At 42.1% G+C, this 22,618-nt stretch overlaps 1 long non-coding RNA gene across 1 annotated transcript in view; it reads right to left on the bottom strand.

Annotated features, from left to right (window-relative positions):
* LOC125424750 overlaps positions 1 to 22,418 on the bottom strand; it is a 127,987-nt gene extending 105,569 nt beyond the window's left edge. Inside the window, exon 1 of the long non-coding RNA XR_007243271.1 lies at positions 22,215 to 22,418. This is a non-coding gene — a long non-coding RNA (uncharacterized LOC125424750). The remainder of the gene's footprint in view (positions 1 to 22,214) is intronic.
* Between the last annotated feature and the right edge of the window lie 200 nt (positions 22,419 to 22,618).

Genomic DNA, 22,618 nt, shown 5'->3' with positions numbered 1-22,618 from the left:
TCCAATCGTGGTTGCTAAGCAGGGTCAGTTTTGATTCGCATTTGGATGGGAGACTGTTAAGGAAGGAAGGGGTCAGCAAGCAGAGGCAAGCAATGGCAAACCACCTCTGTTAGTCTCTTTGCCTTGAAAACCATATGACTTGATGGCACTTTTCACAACAATCTGAGGGCTAAGGTTCAATATCTAACTCAAGAGCCAGCTTGGTGTAGTGGTTAAGAGCAGATGGACTCTAATCTGGAGAACCGGGTTTGATTCCCCACTCCTCCACATGAGAGGCGGATTTTGATCTGGTGAACTGAGTTTGTTTCCCTGCTCCTCCACATGAAGCTTGCTGGGTTACCTTGGGCTAGTCACAGTTCTTTCAGGAACTCTCTCAGTCCCACCCATTTCACATAGTGTCTGTTGTGGGGAGAGGAAGGAAAGGAGTTTGTAAGCTGGTTGACAAAAGTATGGTATAAATCCAAACTCCTCCTCCTCCTCCTCCTCCTCCCAGCACAGGCACATTACGTATTTATAGGGTCATGCCACATCATGACATTTACTAGGCAGACGATGTTTATGAGGTGGCTTGCCATTTATGGGGTGTTTTCCCCAGTCATCTAGACTTGACCCCAAGTAGGGTGGCTACTCATTTTACCGACCTCGGAAGGCTAAGTCAACCTTGAGGTGGCTACCTGAAACCAGCTTCCGTCGGGATCAAATTCAGCTCATGTGCAGAGCTTGGACTGCAGAAATGCAGCTTCCAACTCTGTGCCACAGGGCTCCTAGAAAGTAGAGGTAGTCCCTTATGTAAGCACATGGCATTGCTAACCCATGGGGTCATGTCACATCACGACATCTACTAGGCAGACTATGTTAACGGGAGTGATTAGCCATTGCCTTCCCAAGTTGCCTACGCTTTACCCCCAGGAAGCCAGGTAGTCATTTAACCCACCCCAGAAGGATGGAAGGCTGAGTCAACCTTGAGCCGGCTACCTGAAACTGACTTCCTTCAGGATCGAACTCAGGTTGTGAGCAGAGCTTTGGTTGGGGTATTGCAGCTTACCACTCTGCACGACAGGGCTCTTATTCTGCAGAAGAGCCTGCCATTAAGCCCGTCCTCCCGTTTCACACAGTGGCCAACCAGTTGCTCGGGAAGCCCAGCAGGGAAGGCCGTTCCCTGATATTGCCTCCTAACAGTGGGACTCAGAGGCCGGCTGCTGCTTGATGTCATAGTTCCTTTGAGTCATTCAGCCCCTGATGAACCTCTTCGCCAGGAGCCAGTCTAATCCCCTTATAAAACCCTCCGGACTTGTGATCATCAATTTGCGGCACTTGCTCTCTGCTTCAGACGCAGGGCAGAAGAGATCAGTCACCACCAAGACCTGAAGTGCTGTTAAAGGGACACAGAAACCCTGTAAACGGCTCCCCTTAATCAATAGAGACATACGCTGGACTGAGATACAGAGTGCCTTATGAGAGGCGGGGTGCATGTTGAGACTTCTGCTCCTGCCTTGTATTATAACCTCAAAGCAGGGGGCGATCCCCATGTCCGTATCTCAAGTCTATACAGGGGCATCTTGTCAGTCTGATACTGGGGCAGGAGATAAACCGTCAGATGAAGCCGATACAGTGACCCCACCGAGTAAGCACCGGCAGAGCTCCTCGCGGCACCAGGATAAATCAGTTAGAATAATTCATGCTATAGATTTCCTAGTGCTGAGAAACTCTCTATGCACAAGTGTATAAACATACATCATATCTGATAGATTTCTCCCCCTCCCTTTCCTCCCCACTGTTAGAGAATCTCTACAGGAGCAAAGTTGAACAATCCGCTTCCCACTGTCAAGATAATTCTCTAAAGACTTTTATTAGGAGGAGACGGCAGAGAAGGAGCTTTTTTTTCTTTGTCGCGCCAGAAAGTTCCGCGCCGGGCCTCCAGCGCTACCTGTCATTACAAAGTTTGCACACACAGCCGTTAAGGACGCCTCTCTGTAAAAAAAAAACTAAAAAGAAAATTCTGGTACAAATATGCAGATACGAATGAGATGGGGTTGGTACACAGATACTGCAACGAAAACAACATTGTACCAGTTATCACAGATAATAAGCAAATAATAAGCGATGCTTTTTAAAATAAACTTCAAACTACTCTACCTCCCCCACTCTCTCTACCTCCCGCCCACCCTCCTCGGGTCTCCTCTCCTCGTCTCCACCCTCCAGTCCCTCCTCCCTCCTCATTCCTCCTCCAATCAGTCTCTGGCCCCTCTATCTATCTATCTATCTATCTATCTATCTATCTATCTATTTATCTATTATCTTTCTATCATCTATCCTTCATCTATCTATCTATCTATCTATCTATCTATCTATCTATCTATCTATCTATCTATCTATCTATCTATCTATCTATCTATCTATCTATCTATCTATCTATCTATCTATCTATCTATCTATCTATCTATCTATCTATCATCTATTCTCTCTCTCTATCTATCTCTCTCTCTAACTCACTCACTCACTCACTCACTCACTCACTCACTCACTCACTCACTCACTCACTCACTCACTCACTAACTAGCTATATAATGTAACAATTATTGTACTTAGATTCCTCTTGAAGTAAATGTCTCTTGTATCTGTATAATTTCCAGTTTAAGTCCAGAGCAAGATTCTTCAATCAACTTAAACAATGCTAAGTTCCAATATAGTGTAGTATCATGTAGTAAATCTTACCCTCCTTCCTATAGAATTCTTGTATAGTAGTCTTGGTAGTCTGTACAAGAACCTGGCTTCTTCTTTCTGGCTCCTTCATCAGAAGACTGTAACAAAGGCTTTCCAATAGTTAAGAATGTCAGTAATGCTGTTCTTAATAGTTGTTATATTTTGGACTGCACTGCATATATTCATGTGGATTTGGATGCTTGGATCTGCCCAACTTACGGAGTGCCAAGCCCTACTTTGTAACCTATAGTACGTAGATTGCGCCCAAGTGCCAGCTGGGCTGAGAACCTTCTCTGTCGGCTTGAGAACGAACAATTGTCACCTTCTTGCTTTGTAATGCTTTTCTTTGACAGAAAGAAGGGGGACACCTTTGGGGCATTAAAATGACGCTAGAAGACACAGAGGTGGTTTGTCATTGCTTGGCTCTGTGTAGCAACCGTGGCTTTCCATGGTGGTCTTCCACCCAAGTTCTAACCAGGGTGGACCCTGCTTAGATTCCAAAATATGATATCAGGGTAGTGGTACATAATACAAAATCTAGATTTTTGAATTTATCCTACATTGACTGATGGTTAGCTGTAAACAACACTTCCTACCAACCTTACCACCAAATCATAGAGTTGGAAGGGGCCATACTGTCCATCTAGTCCAACCCCCGCCCCCCACTCAAAGCAGGATAAGCCTTGAGCATCCCTGACAAGTGTGTGTCTGGCTACTTCTATATAACTAGGTTTCCTCATATTCATTCCTCTTCCTCCTCTCTTCCTCCTCCATCTGCTCTTTCTCCCTTACATTCAGACTGTAAGCTCCATGAGGACAGAGACCTGGTCAGTTCCCCTCACCCCCCGTGAGACTCTGTAAGGTATTTGGTACACGTTCGTGGTGCTGTCCAGAAAAAACGATGAATAATAACACCAGAATTCATTATCTCAAAGACAGAATCCTGGCAGTTGCTCTGATGGCTTGGTGGGTGTGAGTCTATAATTCTGTTCATGTTCTGAGTCTGTAATTGTAGGATCTTGGTGGTTCTCAGCAGACGTGACTTGTAGCTTAGAGGTAAGGACGTGGACTTTGACCAGACCATCACGGCAGATGAGCAGAAACAGACGGGCTCTCGCTATTAAGAGCCGATGACACCATGACATCCATGTTTGTCACGATGGAAGCGTCTGGCTTCAGCTTTTGTGAAAGGCCACGGGCCTTTGTGAGAAGCTGGGATGCCGCTCGCTCGAAGGTAGTTGAGGGGCCGAGAATGAGAAGATGGAGCGGCGAGGAAACACAGCAAAGATGCAGATTTTGGCTACGCTTCAGTTGACAGATGACAATGTTCCAGGCTGGATTAAATCAACGGTACTTCAGCCTGCAGAACTCTGCACTAGAGTGGGGTCAGCCTTTGCGAATTTGAAAAGCATTTAAATTTCAGCCAAGCAGCCAATTAGATGAATGTCAAAATTTTGCATGTGGGGGGGGGAGGGAGGGAGAGAGGGACAGATGACATTTCATAAAGTCTCGGAATAATCAGATGCAATTAGGGAATGAAAAGTCTTAGTGATCTTTCCTCTGTTTATTTCTTCCATATGGAAAGAAGAGGAGACATTTTGCTCAGAAAGCATGAGGAATGGGAGGGGAAATAAACCCTCAGTTGCTCATCAATTCGCATTCGTGGTACAGATTTGGACACCATTTGCTAATATCTCACTGAGAACAGAAATCAGTTAATCTGGAAGCTCCCCCTCCCCCTCTATCCTCAACTTTTAGCTAGTTTGAGGGGATGCTCAACAAAATTTTAAATACTGATGCATTCATTTCAGTTGTTATGATTGAAGATCAGCCACTGGGATTTACCAATTCACCCACGTCCCCCCGATTGTCCATCTCTGCTCAAACCCAAGAAAAGCAAGCCGGAATGAGCGAAATTTCGGCTCTCGTGTCTAAAACAGAGTGAAACCCAAACAACGGAGAAGAACCTGTCAGCTTTATCTGCCAAAGCCGCTTAGGACCTAAGCCGATACTTTTTATATCTGCTTCCTTCTGTATATTTCCCAATGCCTTGCGAGGGTATTTAGAACACGGTTTGTTCCCCGGAAGGGCCGCAGGGATGCACGGGGGGTCTTCGCTGGAAGGTGGCGAGGAAGGAGTTAACCGGCCCTCATCAATTACAGCATTCAAGGGGGGTGATTAGGCTTGAAATTGCTGGGAGGTTTTTAATTTAGCTCCGAGTAGTGGAGAAGATGGCCGGCTGCTGCTGCCCCATCAGCGTCTTCCCCCCCCCCCCCCCAGCTTAGGCTAGCTCATCAGATCACACACTGTTTACTGCTTCATCCGCTTACCATGCACTGCCACTCTGAGCTCTTGTATGGAGAGGGCACCAAGCAGACACTCTGAAATAATATTATTCCTTTGTCCGGGGATCTACCCCGGACCCGCCATTGTATTTTTGCCTGTCTCAGAAATGTCTATCAAGCAGAATTCTCCCTTAAAAAAATAACTGCATGGGAGAAGCGGCGAGGGAAAGGGGTGGCTGAAGATATAATCTGCTAGCTGGGCAAAGCGGGTCACTGGAGAACTTTGCCAATGGATGGGAAATCCGCCTTTTGTGAAACCTTCCTTCTGGACTGACTGATAGGCCCCAGTGACGTATAAAGAAGAAAGAAGAGATGAAGAGGCGACTTTTGTACCCTGCTTTTCTGCACCATAAGGAGTCTCAAAGTGGCTTACAACCACAGTCCCCTTTTCTCCCCACAACAGGCACCTGGTGAAGTGGGCGGGGCTGATAGAGTTTGGAGAGAACTGGCCCAAGGTCACCCAGCAGGCTTCAAGGGCAGGAGCGGGGGAAGCAAACCAGGTTGGAGTCCATTGTTCATGGGAGGAGAGGGGAATCGAACCCAGTTCACCAGAGTAGAGTCCACCACTCTTTTGGAGAAATGGGGAATCAAACCACGTTCTCCAGATTAGAATCTGCACTCTTATCTCCTACATCAGACTGGTTTCTAAGGTGAATCTTTATCTGCACTGATTATTCAGATGAAAGTAGGTGTTCCTGACAATTGGACCAGCTTTATTCTTGACTAAAAATGAAGGCACACATCACTATCCCAGCAGAATAGGTAAGACATCTCCTTCTTCACCTGTTGTGCCTCTGCATGAGTCCCTTTTCTGGATGTGTCTCCTGATTTCAAAGATGCAAATTTCCAGAACAGGGACATACAGAAACACAAAGGGCATTAATGCATTGTTTCTGAACTATGACCACTTTAATGCCTGTAGGTTAGCTGTATTCGTCTGGGGCAGCGAGAGAAAAAGAAACGGCGGAACTTGGAAGCCTGACAAAATATATTACACCAGCAGCTTGCGAATCAGAGCTTGCTTTATCAAATATATGGAGGGCACATCTTCAGCAGTAATTTGAATTTTGAACTACAATCCACGGACTGGAGATCTTACATAGGGAGGTTCGTTTGAAGCAGTAAACAATGTAATAAAACTTAAGTCTGATGACACCTCAAAGATTTATTTCTCATAGCACACAGTTAGGGAAAAGACTGAACAAAGTGATTGATTTTCTTAAGATTGGACTTTTGGTTGATGTATGAAATTCTGCAAAAGTGGAGATGGGTAAAGCCAGAGGTTTTCATTCCTCGCAGGTTTTTCCCTAGTTGTGGGACACTGTTGAAATCCTACTCAGGGTTGGACGCAGATATTTTGATGCCGGAGGCTGAGAAAGGAAACGTTTCCTTCTCCCTGAGGTAAAAAAGATAAATAAATGATGATGTACAACTCCTGGATGCAAAATCTCAGCTCAGTGTCTGAACATGTGTGGCCTTGACTATTATGGGAAATCTAACTTAAAACGAAATTAGTTGGGCATTACTTTTCTTGTATGTCAAGATGGGATAGACTATCAAGCTTTGAAATATAGGTTCATATACATTTGAATTTCTTCATTTAAGGAAAGGAAGGCCCCTTCCGCACACACAAAATAATGCGTTTTCAAACCACTTTCATAACTGTTTGCAAGTGGATTTTGCCATTCCGCACAGCTTCAAAGAGTACTGAAAGCAGTTTCAAAGTGCATTATTCAGCATGTGCGGAATGAGCCGAAGATAGTTTGGGCTGAGATAACAACCAAAAGAAGGTAGGTGGAAAGGAAAAGAGATTCATTATCCCCAGTTAATTTGTAATATTCTGACGGGATTTCACAATGAAAATGAAGCTGATTATATACATACATTGTTTCTATCTATCTATCTATCTATCTATCTATCTATCTATCTATCTATCTATCTATCTATCTATCTATCTATCTATCTATCTATCTATCTATCTATCTATCTATCTATCTATCTATCTATCTATCTATCTATCTATCTATCTATCTATCTATCTATCTATCTATCTATCTATCTATCTATCTATCTATCTATCTATCTATCTATCTATCTATCTATCTATCTATCTATCTATCTATCAACAACGTATGTACTAGGTTTTCCCTTCTACCTATATTTGAGCAGCCTGTCTTATTTGTCCAGAGTGGTAATGTAACGACTGGAAGTGAAAACAAACCCCAGTTTGAGCTTGTGTGTGTGTGTCTGTGTGTGCATGCTTTCCAGTCGCAGTTGATTTACGGTAACCTAGTAGGGTTTTGAAGGTCAGGGTCCCTGGGAGTTGCCTTGCCATTGCCTGCCTCCATGCCACCACGCTGGTATTCCTTCTGTCTCCTGTCTCAATTCTAATGAGGGCCAACTGCGCTCAGCTTCTGAGAGCTGACCAGATCAGGCTAGCCTAAGGCGATCCGGAAGGTTGAGCTGTCTAAATGGGACGTCCGAAGGCAGCAGGAAAAGAGGAAAGCCCAACATGAGAGGAATCCAAGACCTTTTGCAAAACCATTAATTCATAGGTTTGTTGAAAGTTGGAAGCAACTTGATAGCGTATCGTGCCCATGTACAGATTGGAGGACTGTTGAAGAGGAAGAGTTGGATTTACATCCCCCCTTTCTCTCCTGTAGGAGACTCAAAAGGGCTTACAAACTCCTTTCCCTTCCCCCCTCACAACAAACACCCTGTGAGGTAGGCGGGCCTGAGAGAGCTCAGAAGAACTGTGACTAGCCCAAGGTCACCCAGCTGGCCTGTGTTGGAGTGCACAGGCTAATCTGAATTCTGCAGCTAAGCCTTCACAGCTCAGGAGGCAGAGCGGGGAATCAAACCCGGTTCTTCCAGATTAGAGTACACCTGCTCTTAACCACTAGGCCACTGCTGCTCCCTGAGATTCATCTGACACAGGGGGGAAAGAACAGCTGGGGAACTGAGTGGATGGGATAATCTGAGAGTAACCTGAGTTTAACTCTGATGTTCAGCAGTATTTCGTCAAGGCCGAGGGTAGCCAGCCATACCCAAATGCAGACTGCTATGTTTTCCATCCAGAAGAGTCCAGTTGCACCTGTCTGATCCAGGGATTTCATCCTGCCGGCTGGAATATTGCTTATGGTTCAGAGAGTATACAATTTTTCCCTAGGGTAGGTCAAAGAAGCCATGAGGTCCCTCCTGCTGAGCTGCATCTCAACTTGCCAAGTCAGGACCCAGAGAGTCTGATTGGCTCCCTGACCTACCGAACCATGAATTACTTTCTCTAGGAGCCACTCAGCTCCAGATTATTCGCAAAGCACAGTTCGCAAACCTTTTCACATCAGTTTTGCAGACTTTCACAGGAACACATGAAACTTCCAACCGCTGATTCAAGCTCTTAACCTGTCAAGGTCTGTATCGCCTGCTCTGACTGGCAGCCGTGCTCCTGGGTCTTCGAAGGAAGTCTGTCACATGATTCTTGTAACTGGTGATGTTGGGAATCGAACCTACATGACAAGCAGGTGCTATGAGCCCCAGCCCCTCCATACCCTTGTTTTTGGCTCTAGCATTCCTTACCATGTCATCTTTTTTATGCTCTGATCATGTCTGGCAGCCCAAAAGTGGCTGCACATATACCTGATTTGTAACCAAATCTGCTTGTGTGGGACAGCAAAACCCTGCTGGCCACAATGTATAGCTGTGACATCTATGAGGAATGGCTGGTTTGGATTTAGAAGAAGAGTTTGGATTTATACCCCACCTTTCTCTCCTGTAAGGAGACTAAAGGTGGCTGAAAAGCTCCTTTCCCTTCCTCTCCCCACAACAGACACCTTGTGGGGTAGGTGGGGCTGAGAGAGTTCAGAGAGAACTGTGACTAGCCCAAGGTCACCCAGCAGGAATGTAGGAGTGCAGAAACACATCCGGTTCACGAGATAAGCTACTGCCACTCAGGTGGAGGAGTGGGGAATCAGACCCAGTTCTCCAGATTAGAATCCACCTGCTCTTAACCACTACACCACGCTGGCAGTGTAATAATTTCATGGAGATTATTAGCATTAAACCTAAGACCTAGTTTTGGGGAAGCAGTGTAGGTAACCCTGTTAAGCGCTGTTAAACCCTACTGATTTTCATGGGAAGAACAAAAGCATGATCCTTTACCTGGGAGTAAGCTCGGTTGCTGGCAATGGGGTTTGCTTCTGAGTAAACCCTCCTAGGGTCGTGATTCGCCCGTTCGAAGCGTTGCACAGTTGCTTCAACGTAAAGCCACCGACTACCACCAAGCTTACTCCTGAGTAACGCATGCCTTGGAGCCAACCGTTTTTTCTATACTAAAACCTCAGTATTCAGGTTAAATTGCCATGTTGGCACTTTGCGATAAATAAGTGGGTTTTGGGTTGCAGTTTGAGCATTCGGTCTCGAAAAGGTTCGCCATCACTGCTTTAGCAGATGTCAGCAGCTGAATTCTAACCTAAACACTGAATTTTCACTCTCAACACTGGTAGTTTAGATTGGAGAGGTTGTGCTGTAGCAGAATCTTACTGTTTGTACCTAATTGTCTGGGCTTGGGTGGCCAGCCTGCCAGTGAAGACTGAACCTCCCACAATAACAATTGATCTCCTGGTGAAAATGGCTGCTTTGGGGAGGGGAACTCATGGCATTAAACCCCAATCAGGCCCCTCCCCTCCCCAGACCCCATACTTCTCAGGCACTATAGAATCATAGGATCATAGAGTTGGAAGAGACCCCAAGGACCATCAAGTCCAACCCCCTGCCCTGCAGGAACACACAATCAAAGCACTCCCGACATGTGTTCATCCAGCCCCTGTTTAAAAACCTCCAAAGAAGGAGACTCCACCTCTCTCCGAGGCAGTGAATTCCACTGTCAAACACTCTGATGGTCGGGAAGTTCTTCCTAATGTTTAGATGGAATCTCTTTTCCTGCACCTTGAGTCCATTACTCGTGTCCTAGTCTCTGAGGCAGCAGAAAACCAGCTTGCTCCCTCTTTGACATGGCATCCCTTCAAACATTTAAACATAACTACCGTGTCTCCCCTTAACCTTTGCTTTGCCAGACTAAACATCCCCAGCTCCCTAAGCCTCTCCTCATAGGGCATGGACTCCAGACTTTTTACCATTTTGGTTGCCCTCCTCTGGACCTGTTCCAGCTTGTTCATATCCTTCTTGAATTGCGGTGCCCAGAACTGTACACAGTATTCCAGGTGAGGTCCAACCAATGCAGAATAGAGATGTGCAGTTACATCCCTTGATCTTGACACTATACTCCTATTGATACAGCCCAATGCTCCGATTGGTACAGCTCCTATTGACACTATACTCCTATTGATACATCACTCCCCAAATCTCCAGGAATTTCCCAACTAAAGCTGGCAACCTGAGCAAAGTCATGACTGCTGTTGTCTGAACGCAACACGTGAGAACTTGATGTCTTTGTTGAAGAGGATGTTGCAACATAACCAACAGAGGATAGACGGGGAACAGGAATATGATAGAATGAAGAAAGCAGATAACATGGTCCTAAGACAGTTGGAATTATTATCAGTCAACTTCCCTCCCTCTCCCCGTCAGTGGGAGGGAGTTCTTGTTCAAGCACATCAACCCAAAGAAGCATTTGTCAAGGTTGTTACCTACATCAAAACTCGATATTTTCCTCCCCAAAGCTTTCATTTCGACTTACAGGTGGAGTTTTAATGCCGAGAGGCCTGCGGCCATTGGCGACTCTTTGTGCAGACGCTACTTTGTAAACTGACCCAAATTTTAATTATTTGGGGTTTTTGGGATGGGTCCTCTGCTTGTTTATGAAATCGAGTCTTGCTCTCGTGCTGGTACAAAGATTTGATCAGCCAATCCTAGAGCAAATTAATGCAGTGCTGGGGCGGGGAGGATCGGGTGTGGAGGTCTGCTCAAGGACAGCCCGAAATCTCCAACCATTTTTTCCCCCAGATGAAAACGAGTTTGATATTTTTAACGTTTCTTTGATCGGAATGGGGTCTTTACTTGTCAGCCCATTTTGGGAAGACCAGAAGGATCACAAGCCGTTCTTTGATAATCCCTATTTTAAAAGTTATTGGAGTTTTGGGTAAAGATCAGCCCATTATTCTTTTGCATGTCACCCTGGCTCCATCCTCTCCATTTTCACCACAAATGGGTGAAATTCCAGTGGCGCTAGGGGAGAGCTTAATTGGAACCTACCTGTAATTCAAGCATTGATCTTTTGATAATTATTGATCAGTGTTTTGTCTAGGGTTTCCACCCTAGACAAATGGTTTCTGCACATTGGTGTTCAACTAAAGAAAACACTGGATAATCATCGAGTATCTCAATACATTAATGGTGTGTCCTTCTCTTTTCAAAATCATTATTCTCCTTGACTCTCACACTCCTGTCTTCTCTGTGCAAAGTTTCACTTTCTTTAACTTTAAGACATAAGCTTATCGAGAAAGGCTTCTGCCGCTTTCCCCCTGTTCGTTTTGTAACACTGATTTACTCAATGCGCACAGTGGCTATACTGTTACTACTGCTAGTAGGACAGCCAACAAATAAATAAGTCGTTGTCGTAGTTTTCTGATCGCATTTTCCTCGCACTTGTGTTCCACAACGCTTTCGGCCGAGAGACACAAAACTGAAGAAGTTAATGCTATAAGTGTTACGGCCCCCAGCCCCAATTACTCTCTTTAAACAAAGTGTTGTGGTGGGCAAGAGGAGGAAAGAAAGTTTCCTTGCTACTCAGCTCACCACACTGTCTATTCAAGCCCATAAGCCGCAGTTAACTCTGTAGCCCTAGAAGCTAACCTCTTTGAATTCTGATATCTTAGCCAAGTTGGCTGCTAATAGAAAGCCTTAAGATTTTCCAGAGAGAAGCATTAGATGCTGTCGCCGGAGGTCGATACAGTTACGACCCTGCTTCTTATTCCGTTGAAGTTCCCCATGACCTCAAAGAGAGTTCTGAGGATAGCGCGGAGGCAGTTCCCAACGTAAGTACGGATGTGGTTAACTAGGGTTGCCGGATCACAATTTCAAAAACCAAGCACACCGCCGAGTCCAAGTGTCTGGCGTATGAGGTTCGAAAGGGCTGGACCTATCTGAATAAAGGCCGCCTGCTCTTAAAAGGGGGATGTGGTTCTAGAATTAGAGGCTGCTTATGCAAGGCGTTTTTCTCACATGCTCAAATTAGCTCACGCTCAAAGATTACGGGGCATTTGTCCAAGCGGTGTATGTCTTCCCAGCAGAAGAATGGTCCAATTCTTTTGGCTGTTTCTGAGTCGTTTGTTAAGGCAAGGGGGGGAAAAATCACTTCAGCCAAACAAAAATCTCCTTGATCAGGAGAAATTAGGATAAAAAAGCATCTCCTCTTACAAAGCAGAGGACATCATTTGGGGTTCATGTCCTTCAGATACCTTCTTTCATGTAGTGGGAGTGTAGTGGTTTCTTTTAAAAAGTCAGTGGCAGCCATCCAATATTACTTGCTCAGAATTGTAAAGTTGTCTAGGAGAACTTTTCCTTTGCTAGCAATGCAGGCGGTGAACAGAGAACTCCACCAGACAGCCTGGTGTAAATGACATGGCCGAGTCTTGTGGTAGTCTTAACCCAGGGCCAACGATCCCTTCAAACACTGGGACTGACTGCAATTTGCAAAAAGAAAGGCTTTGTCACTTTGATGGAGGCAAATGACTCACCCTGTATTGTGGTCCTGTTTCGTGTTCTTGACTCTTATGCTGTTACAACCTGTCTCTTCTTCCCTCCCCACGTTCCCAAATTAGCAATCTGTATCCACACCCTCTAGAAAGTCAGTAAATGGAGGCGAAGTCCGCTTTAGGACCAAAACTGCGGTATTCAAAAGTTAGGACAAACAACAACTTCAGGGTTGATAAAGATTTCAGATGGCAAAACTGATAGCAAAAGCCTGAAGAAAATGGGTTTTTAGTTACTGAAAGGAAAAAAAGAAATAGTAATTATATATTTTAAGTCAGTGGAATCTTTATAAAGGTTTTACACTCACTTTGTTGTAGACATCTTCTCAAAGATACTCAAGAATGTATTTTAAATGCCACACAAGATATATCTTTGCTAGCTACTGGGGAAGGAACATAGCTCCAAATAAAGAAGTGTAGTTGGAGAAATGAAAGGAATGGCCACGGTTGAGTCAACCAACCTGTTCGTTGCATATTAAGAAGTTAGATGTTTGATAAATGGAATATTATTCTGACTAAGATGGTGGATCGAATTGAAGAATGTCTGATTTGTTTATAGAATTGAAGGCAAATTATGCATTCTACTTTCCCTTTACCGATTTTTTTTTAAATCCAAAAACGGATGGGAATGAAGTTTCTGTAGACTTACTTGGGAAGAGTAAACCTTATGCGCACTGTTGGTTTCCGGGCAAGACAAACACACGAAATTTTCTTCTCAATGATGTCTCTGGCCAACTCTCATAACCGTGTGATGTTTGCAGATGTGAAAAGAAATTTAGGGAGGGGGACTTTCTCAAAATGCCTTGCCTTACTGCTTCAGTGTGAAGTAGGACAAGAATTCATTTTGAAGCTGAACGCCAGATTCATTTTTGGGGGATCACAAAACAGTTTTGTGTTTCTGGCCTTCAGGACACTGACTCTTTACTTTCCTGAATCCCATTTCTGGTGAGAAAAATGCAAAACTCATTTACTGAATAATAGTGGGGAAGGTGTTGAATCTGAGCAGCGGCTGCTAGGTTTGCTCCTGTAACCACGGCCTTTAGAAGAATGTCTGTTTTTTTACATTATGCAGACATCTTAATTGGTCCTAAGCAGAAAAAGTTAACACACCATTGTATCACACACAATTCTTTCATCTGGTCCTTTAGTAAAGTTACTGCAATGAGCTGTTTTGGAATGACCTCTGCAGTCCAGGAACTGTGTTTAAGGGACAGATCCTTGAAAAGATGCGGCAGCCAATTGATTTCTTATTTGCTTATAATGGATCAAGTTCTAGGATTGGGGCTTTCCCATTAAACTCTCATCGATTTGTTTTTGTAGGGAGTCAGCGTGTGAGTCAGACGCTTCTTCAAATACCAAACACCTTTGATTTACTTTTATAGAAGCAGCAATTTTTAAATTGTGCTGGAGAGATTTTCTTCTGGTTCCTTTAACACTATCATTTAACAGTGACTGTTTCTTCAAATAAAAACACTCTAAATACGCACGTTTGTGTGTTAGTGAAATTTATATCCCAGAAATACACAAAAATAATATATGTTTCTGATTCCCCAAATTACCTATTATATTCATGATGATAAAATACAATTCAGATGCACGTCTTGTTAGTTCTTTTTCATTCCTCCTTCCTCAAGTATTTATTGAATAAACACCATTACAGCATAAAAAAATATTTTTTTTGGTATTCTGAAATCAAGATCGTGGTAAGCGGATTTCAATAACCTAGTTAATTCGCTTTAATTTGGGGCTTCTCTATCTGCATGGAAGCAGAAATATGAAAGCTAATTTCATCAGCTTGTATCTGATTTAATTGCACGTACTTTGGATGGATTAAGTTTCCAGTTAATTGTAGGAATTCAAAAAGGCCATTGTAGAGGAAGATTTACACTAAAACAATAATTAACTACCTTAGATAATGTTAAAATATTCATATTAACTTCAAATTTGGTGCTTTGTAAATGGACAAAATCTACTTACCGCATTCAAAACTATCCACCAATCTCCCAAGTATTTTTAATCATATTTTTATATTAGTGACAAACAGTTAGTTTTATAATAATTTCTTCCCCGTTTTTAGATAGTCATAACTGAGGTGAGGAATCATTCATATTGTGAAAAACATAGACACTTATGGTTTAATACGGAGAAAGCTCACTCAGAAACATTTATAAAAGTTGTAGGATTTGCTCATTTAATTTTAATGTTTTTTCTTCTGTCCAGTTCATCTCCAACTCCAACTACAATAGCCATTTGTGTACATTTGTTTCAGAATTGTGGATCTTGAACTGAGGTCAATGACAATTAAAATTTGGTTTCCATTTGTATCATTCATCAATGCATGTATGGAAAATTACCCTCCACACACAAAACCCTTCCTGCTTTATTAAAAAGAATCTAAAATATTAATGGAATAGTCTAAAGTATGCTTTGCCACTGAAACATTATATATGGATCTGCTAATGTATATTGATAATTACGATCTACTAAAATTGAAATTATAAACATGCGAGAGAGAGAAAGAGACATTTCCCCACTGGATTCAATCAAAGTATATGGGAAGATTGTACAAACCATTTAGAAACTGGTATCAAAAATGGGATTGTTTCCTCCTGCTAATTAAAAATGTATTGTTATGATCCTGTTAAATTCCTAGTAAGTTTTAAAGTGATTTTTAATATATATTTAAAAAATCACTTTAAAACTTACTAGGAATTTAACAGGATATATATATGCTTCTATCACAAGATCTTATTTAAAGAAATCAGGTAAAACCGACATAGATTGCTAAATCGTTATCAGTTCCCCTACTTGGTTGCAGAAATCCCAACATAACTAAAACCATTAGCACGTAATTCCTTTTCTTGAAAGAAAAAAGGGTTTTCTAATATCTGATGCAATTCTCTCTCCCCCCCCCCCCCAGGTCTGTGCTCTCTTTTTATTCTATAAAGTTATTCTTCTCTTTTCTAATTTTCCTCTCCTGGCAAGGAGATTGAGCTACAAAATCAAAACCCTTCTTCACAACATTTGCCCGTCAGCTCTTGAATGGTACAGCCCCAATCTCAGACTTAACTTTCCTGCAAAGTAGGGTGCTTCCCCCTCCCCACTAAACATGTAATTAGTATAATTAATAATTATTCCCTAATTGAAACACAGGTTAACAAACTTCCATAACATCGAGAGGTAAAGGGGAAGAAAATGGCATTCATTCACCCTGAGCGTTTTTAAGCCTATAAAAGTCTTCAAAAGACCTCAAGATATCAAGCCATCTTTTATCCAACTAAACCTACCCCCCACCTTCATTCTTACACATACTTAAATACCCACTATGCTCACAGCTTGGTAAAAAGGAAGAAAAGCCTTAATGGATCACTGGTTTTAACGAAAGAAGGATAGGTACACGTATCGTATAAGTGGTCTCGAGCCCATTTTGTGTGTGTGTGTGTGTGGTATTAATAATTTTCATCAAACGAAAACAAAAGGCATCTGAGCGGCCCAGACGGCAGTGCTTTCAACTGGGTTCTTATTAACATAGCTTTTATATTCAAGCACAACATTTCAAACAATTACACCAGACCCCCCCTGCACAGTTTGTTCCGAAAGCGAGTTGTCAGGTATTTGCCTATCTGGCAGGAAGAGGCGAAAGAGAATTTGGGCTAAATTCAGGAGGATAGAGATTTGCGCATAGAGATTCCCTCCCGCAAAGCATTTCAGGGTCAAATTGTGAGCCCCCCCTCCCCACCTTCACAAACTAAGCACCAAAAGGAACTGTAAGAATACAGCAAAGGACAATACAGATTCTTCGACACAGAGACAAATGTTAATAATGCTTCCATATTTGGATAATGTCCTCTGGAATTTGATTGTTCTCAACAGATCAGAAAGGCATTGTTATCTGTATTCTTTCCCTTAAAAATATAACCTAAGAATCGTTTGTGTTGTGGAGGAAGCAATGACTTTCTTTTGGGAACCAAACATCTGTATTTAGGAAAGACTGCTGATTTTTCAAAAAATGATACAGTATAGCTCAATAGTTTAGTTACCTACTAAAATTCTTATTTAAGTTAATGGTGTTTGCTTTTTATTTTCCAAAGAGGATGCTTTTGTTGAAATAGGATAAAAAATATAGCATGTTTCCTGCCTGTTTGTATTGTGTACAAATATGCAGTGACGTGGTGTAACTTTCTCACATATATCGATTAACATTAAAGCGTAGGATGTAGCAAATGGTTAATCAGCAATTTTGGAAACAGAATTTAATCACTTCTGTTGGAATCTTCCTTCTGGGCTTCCTGAGGGTATATATGTTGCCATCAACTTCATATAGTTAGAAAGGTTTCTTCCACTCCATATAACAATGTTAAATTCATCCTTCTCTAGACAGTGTGTTAAATTCATCCTTCTCTAGACTGATACAGGTCATTTGAACACTTTCTCTTAAAGCAATTGTTTTGAAATAAGCTTTGTTTTCTTATGGGTGAAAATGGTCATCGCTGGTAAAAGTTCCGTCTTCCCAATTTTGTCTTAACATTTAATTGGTCATCTTGGAGGACCAGCCAAAACAGGACAATGCATTTTATTTTATCAACAGGAAGGGACAGAAATTAAATTACCTAGCAAGTACACCCAATCTAATGAAGTCAGGGTGTTTTTGTCATAAACTGATTTTGTATCATGGAAATCCACAGGAATTCCACTGCTTGGACCTTCTTGGACTGCAGGGCTGTAATTAGGAGTTTATTAAATAAGTAGATAAACTCTGTTTGGATGAGGTATGGAGATGCTGATATTGATTTCCACAGTATTTCCTAATAACCTTTCTGTTTCCTTTGAAAAGGAGCTGCACATTGGATTAATGCGCAGCTCAAATGAATCTGAACCAAAGCTAGGACTTTGCTCACACTAGGTAAATTGGAATATTTGGGTTTAAACCAGTTTGGTCCCAGCAATTTCCACGGAACCATCTGCCCATCCACCAAGTGGAGTTGATGTCTGTGAGGTTAATATCGATTTTAATTCTTGCTTAACTAGGTTATGCACATCTTTTACATTTTAAAAGGGGGGATTTTTGGCTTAACTGAGGAGTTTGAAGATGAAACCAATATCCTTGTTTCTGACTTATATTTATGAATTCTTCCATACGGATAGGTATGAAGGGAATCTCATTTGGCCAAGTTGTGTGAATATAGGAATAGTTTCTATAGCTACAGATATGAAAGGGCTGTGGCCCATAAGATATAGGGTGGCTTTTCCATACAAAGCGCTGACAAATTGTCAAACCCACCTCAACTTGTAATTGCATATTCAGGAAGACCGAAGTGCTATCTTTTCTCTGACCTGTATGATGTAAACAGACAAGGACACAGAGCGATCTATTCAGCCTCCTCATCTGACACCTGTCTGATTAAAAATATATATATAAAAAAAGAGGGGGGGAGGAAAAAAATCAAAAGATGTTGTTCTCAATTGCAACCAATCTCTAAAAGTGACAGGACAGTTTCCTCTAAGATCTTTGAAGCTTGTTTTAAAATTTGGTCTTCGGAAACTGTCTTTAAGTGTTTGCACACAATTTCCATTTTGCAAAAAGAAATCCCCTCCCCAACATGAACAAAATCATTTAAAAAAAGAAAAAGAAAATCTGGAATGGCATCACAAAAGCGAAACCGCAGGAAATTATTAACCTGCAACAGATAGTGTTTGAGCGCAAGACAAACGCTGACTTTGAACACTGAAAACTAAATTAAAGAGTATGAACACAGGAAGTCAAAAAGCCGCAACGGAGCTAATTAGGTAGCAAACCCTTTGTTTTGGGTATTTTTAAAGATCCTTTTTTTTCCCTTTCCTCTCAAGGAACCAAAATTATTTTCTAGACTTGCTAAGGAGAAAGTGTCTCTCATCAAATAAGCACATGAGAAGAAAAAGTAAACTTTGAGGAAAGAACAAATGAACTAGTAAAGAGGAGCTTTCAAAAAAAGAAGAAAAAGGAGGAGGTTGCATGACTGAAGTCAGGGCATATAGATGCTCTGATTTCTCAAGCTAGCAAAGGTTGTGATTCTGTTAAGCTATTTTAGAAACGAGGTTCACTAAAAATCACTGGACATCTAAGGAAACAGGAATACCTTTGGGTACCACTTTCCTGGCATGTGAAATGGAAAATGAAGGCGCCCACCTTGGTTTGAACAGTGATGAGAAGATATTTGGTTGGCAACTGTACCAATGTATATGTTAATCCATGTTCCTATACATATTTGCCAAGCTGTAAGAGTTGTGTTGTTATTCCTGCCTTGGAATGTTCAGGTTACAAAAGAACCAAATGATATGTACCCACAGATGCTTGAAAAAGGAATGTGTAAAATCTCTGTGTTTTTTTAAAAAAATGGGTCACCCTATGAAGGTTTCATTCATTTATGACCTTAACAATGAATCTTCAAGCACTGTAGTGTGCTATCTTAAAAGCAATTTTCAGCACAGCCCAAAGCTCTGAGATCCTTGTAGTCCAGACATGCTCTCTTGGACAAGCGAAGTTTAAATCAACGGGAACTGCCAGAGAACACTATTTGCTCATCTTGATCATAAACATTGCCTGTTTATTTCAGGGAGACTTGCTCAGAAATTGGTGGTCAGTTCACAGTAATTCTCTCATGGATTTTCCATATATTTCAGTGGACTTCTGGTCCACAAACTTTCTGACAGATTGTACCCAACATTATTTGCAGGTGATACAAATTAGCTGATTTCAGGTACGCTGGTTAAACCATCTAGGGGTCTATTTTGCTATTCCCAACATAGGGCTATGCTGGTTTCCTGCAGCTCTACCTACCTGGCTTGCAGTGCCACCCTGGTAGAGATATACCCTGATTTCATTGGTCATAGAAGGATATAAATAACTGTAATAGATCTGCATTGCTAGACTAATAAGTCATGACAGGTTGCCCATCATAAAGGCTGAGAGAAAACATTATAGGTTTCTTTCTCCCCCAAGCTTTAGCTATGTGCAAGACCCAGGTCTTGGGTATCTACAATCTTGATGTGGCTGTGCTTAGAGAAGCGATAGCAACAAAACAACTATATTTAAAACTACTGCAAAAGTTTCAGATCCACGCAGCACTTCCTGTCATCCCAGAATGGCAAAGGGGTATTGTAAAAATCCCATGCCAAGGTTTGAAACTCTGAACAGTTTTAAACACCGGCTTCCCCACTTTCCACTTCGCATTTAACTTTCCTGTTGAGAGTTTTCTCATCTCCAGGATAAAATTTGGTGGGGAGGGGAAGACAGTCCCAAGAAGTTCCAGACCTTCAGCATCTGTTTTCTCTGAGAGGCGTCATCTAGCTACCCATCTGCGTGATAAATGTGTACAAATGTCACTAATTTGTACAAGCTCAGAGCATAGATCCTTAACCTGCACTGTCTGTCTGATGACGGCTGTCCCTTGTATCAGTAGCACAATCTTGTTTGAAGACTACTCGGGAAGCCACGTAATGATAGAGGGGGGGGGGGCACAGTCCCTAAAATGGGCTGATGAGCTTTGTTAATCAAAGATTTTTTCTCTCCCCCTTCTCCCAGGGTTATATTAAGACCACTCTGATGCCAGGCCACAGGAACTGTTAGCTAAGCAAAGTCAAAATTAATGACCAACAAAATCAACTTTCCTTTGTGGCTGATTTGCAGCCAGCTGCACCCCCATAGAAAAGAACTATCAAAGGCAGGGCCCATTAATTATTAACTCGGAACAGCTTCAGAAAACCATCTTTAAACCTCCACTGACATCCTTCTGACAGATTCATAATCTCTCCCAAAAAGTTGTTGGTACAAAGGCTTTCCTGGGTGTTTTTTTTTTGGTTTTGTTTTCTTTTTCCACTGTGTTGTCACTCCTGGTCCGCACTGTCACCAATCCTTGCGAGTGGCTCAGCAGTGCATGTAGCTGAGTCCACAGGACCGGCGACCGTTCGTTTGAGCGACAGAACATTTTTACAGCAGAATTCTCTGCATAATTCCCACTGCAACTCTCCCTCAGCTGTCAACCTAATAGAGCTGTCAACAGCTTAATTGTAAGATACAATATTGTAAGGGGGATACATCCAACCGGGGGTGGGGTGCGGGGGGAACGGAGGGTAGGGGGGGACGTTCGATGGAAAGGAACACAACTCAGCTGTCATTTTCATAAAGATGAGCCCAACCTGTAGCTAAACCATTTAAAGCCCCCATTGAAACCTCCCGTTTAATCCCTGGATTTCTCAGCGTAGGTTGGACCGTGCTTAAAAAAGAGAGGGACAAAAGGCAGAAACTTTGAGATATCCAGTGCGTCATTCACACCTGCCAGTTAAGGCCGCTTTCCCAAAGTTTTTTAAAATAGTTTTGGTTTAAAGGGATTCTTCCCTGTCACATTCCAGTTTTTAACACTTTTTTAATTCTTTGGCCTTTACATAGCACCCATCTCCATACTCCGCAGGTAGCTTGTACTTTCTAATCAGCACTTTTAAAAAATTCCTTGGAATACACACTTAGCTCAGCAATGTGGCGCAAAACAAAATAGTAGGCATTTTTTTAAAAAATTTTTTTGAAAGAGAGCAAAAATCTGACCCTAGGATATAACTCCAAACAGTCATCAAATTGCTTTCCATTCTTTGACAGTCTTGACAGAACGATATACAAAATGAACTCAATTCCTGCTATCTTTGATTTTAAGAAATACATTAAAAAGACATCTCTTGCTGTATATGAACTTTTTTAAAAAAAAATCCACTGTAAGTCAACTAGTTGACCTAAAATTCAAATGCCTTTTGCTCTTTTGAAGTCACCAGTATGGGCTGCCATGCGAACGAAACTTGACAGATTCTCAGAGGCTGGTCTTATCGCTCCGCAGTTTACTTCTCACACTTTTCAAAAGAAACTCGGAACAAAACCACCCACCAGACGCAACAGTTTTCTTCCCTCCCTGAGTACTTACTGCCTTAAAAAACAAAAAGAATAGTAACAAATATGATAAAACAACAAGTTTTTCTCTCTCTGAAAATTTGGAATAATTACAAGATGGGAAACAATACCCCACAGCCAGCAAAGATCAACTTGATGTCTTAACACTAACGGATTCCCACCCGCTTGGACTCCTTTGGAGCATTCCGCCAGCTCTTTCAAAACCCATGCCGATAAGTTATTAAGTAAAGGCCGGGCCATTTGTTCTTAAAGTGTTAGAAAACCACAACAAACAAATTGGTTATAGATTCTCGTTGTCAAGTTTCGCCTGCTTAATGTCAGCATAGGAATATTTAGCAAAAATAGGGGGTGGGTCACATGAGATATTACCTGTTTCTGAATTTGTATTTGTTTGTTGAGAAAAGTGGGGTGGGGGACACACACACACATGCACGCATTTATACAATCTGGAACAAAAGGACCCCATTCTAACCACGCTGCGAATTGCCACATTTTGTTGTTGTTGTTATTGTTCTGGTTTCCTACCTTTGCTGGCCTGCTTCATCTGCTCCATTAAAAGTGGAAAGTTTTGTGCAGATGCTCTTGGTCAGTCTAGGTTTGCCTCAGTGTGAAATCTTTTTTTAAAATGTTCTTTGCCTACAGAAATGTGGGTTCATATAATAGCTACTTGAAGCAATGGACGGCAGCAATAGTTGTCCTTATTTAGGGCTGTCCACAATTTTGTTTGTCCTTTTACCATTCACGCCAGCTGGACTCTGACCTTCGAGTTCTTTTTCTCCCCCCTCCTAAGTATTCTTTTCAGATTCCAAGTTCTTTCCTTCTTACCCTCCCACTGACACCATCCTATTCAAAAGTGGAGATAACTTTATTCATCTACACATCATTGTATCAAATTGAATAGGCAAAAGGCTTCAATGTTCTTCAGAAAT

Source organism: Sphaerodactylus townsendi, linkage group LG17 (genome assembly GCF_021028975.2).
Source record: "Sphaerodactylus townsendi isolate TG3544 linkage group LG17, MPM_Stown_v2.3, whole genome shotgun sequence".
Lineage (NCBI taxonomy): Eukaryota > Metazoa > Chordata > Lepidosauria > Squamata > Sphaerodactylidae > Sphaerodactylus > Sphaerodactylus townsendi.
Note: the sequence above shows the minus strand (reverse complement) of the source record. Positions and strands in the feature narration are given on the sequence as shown.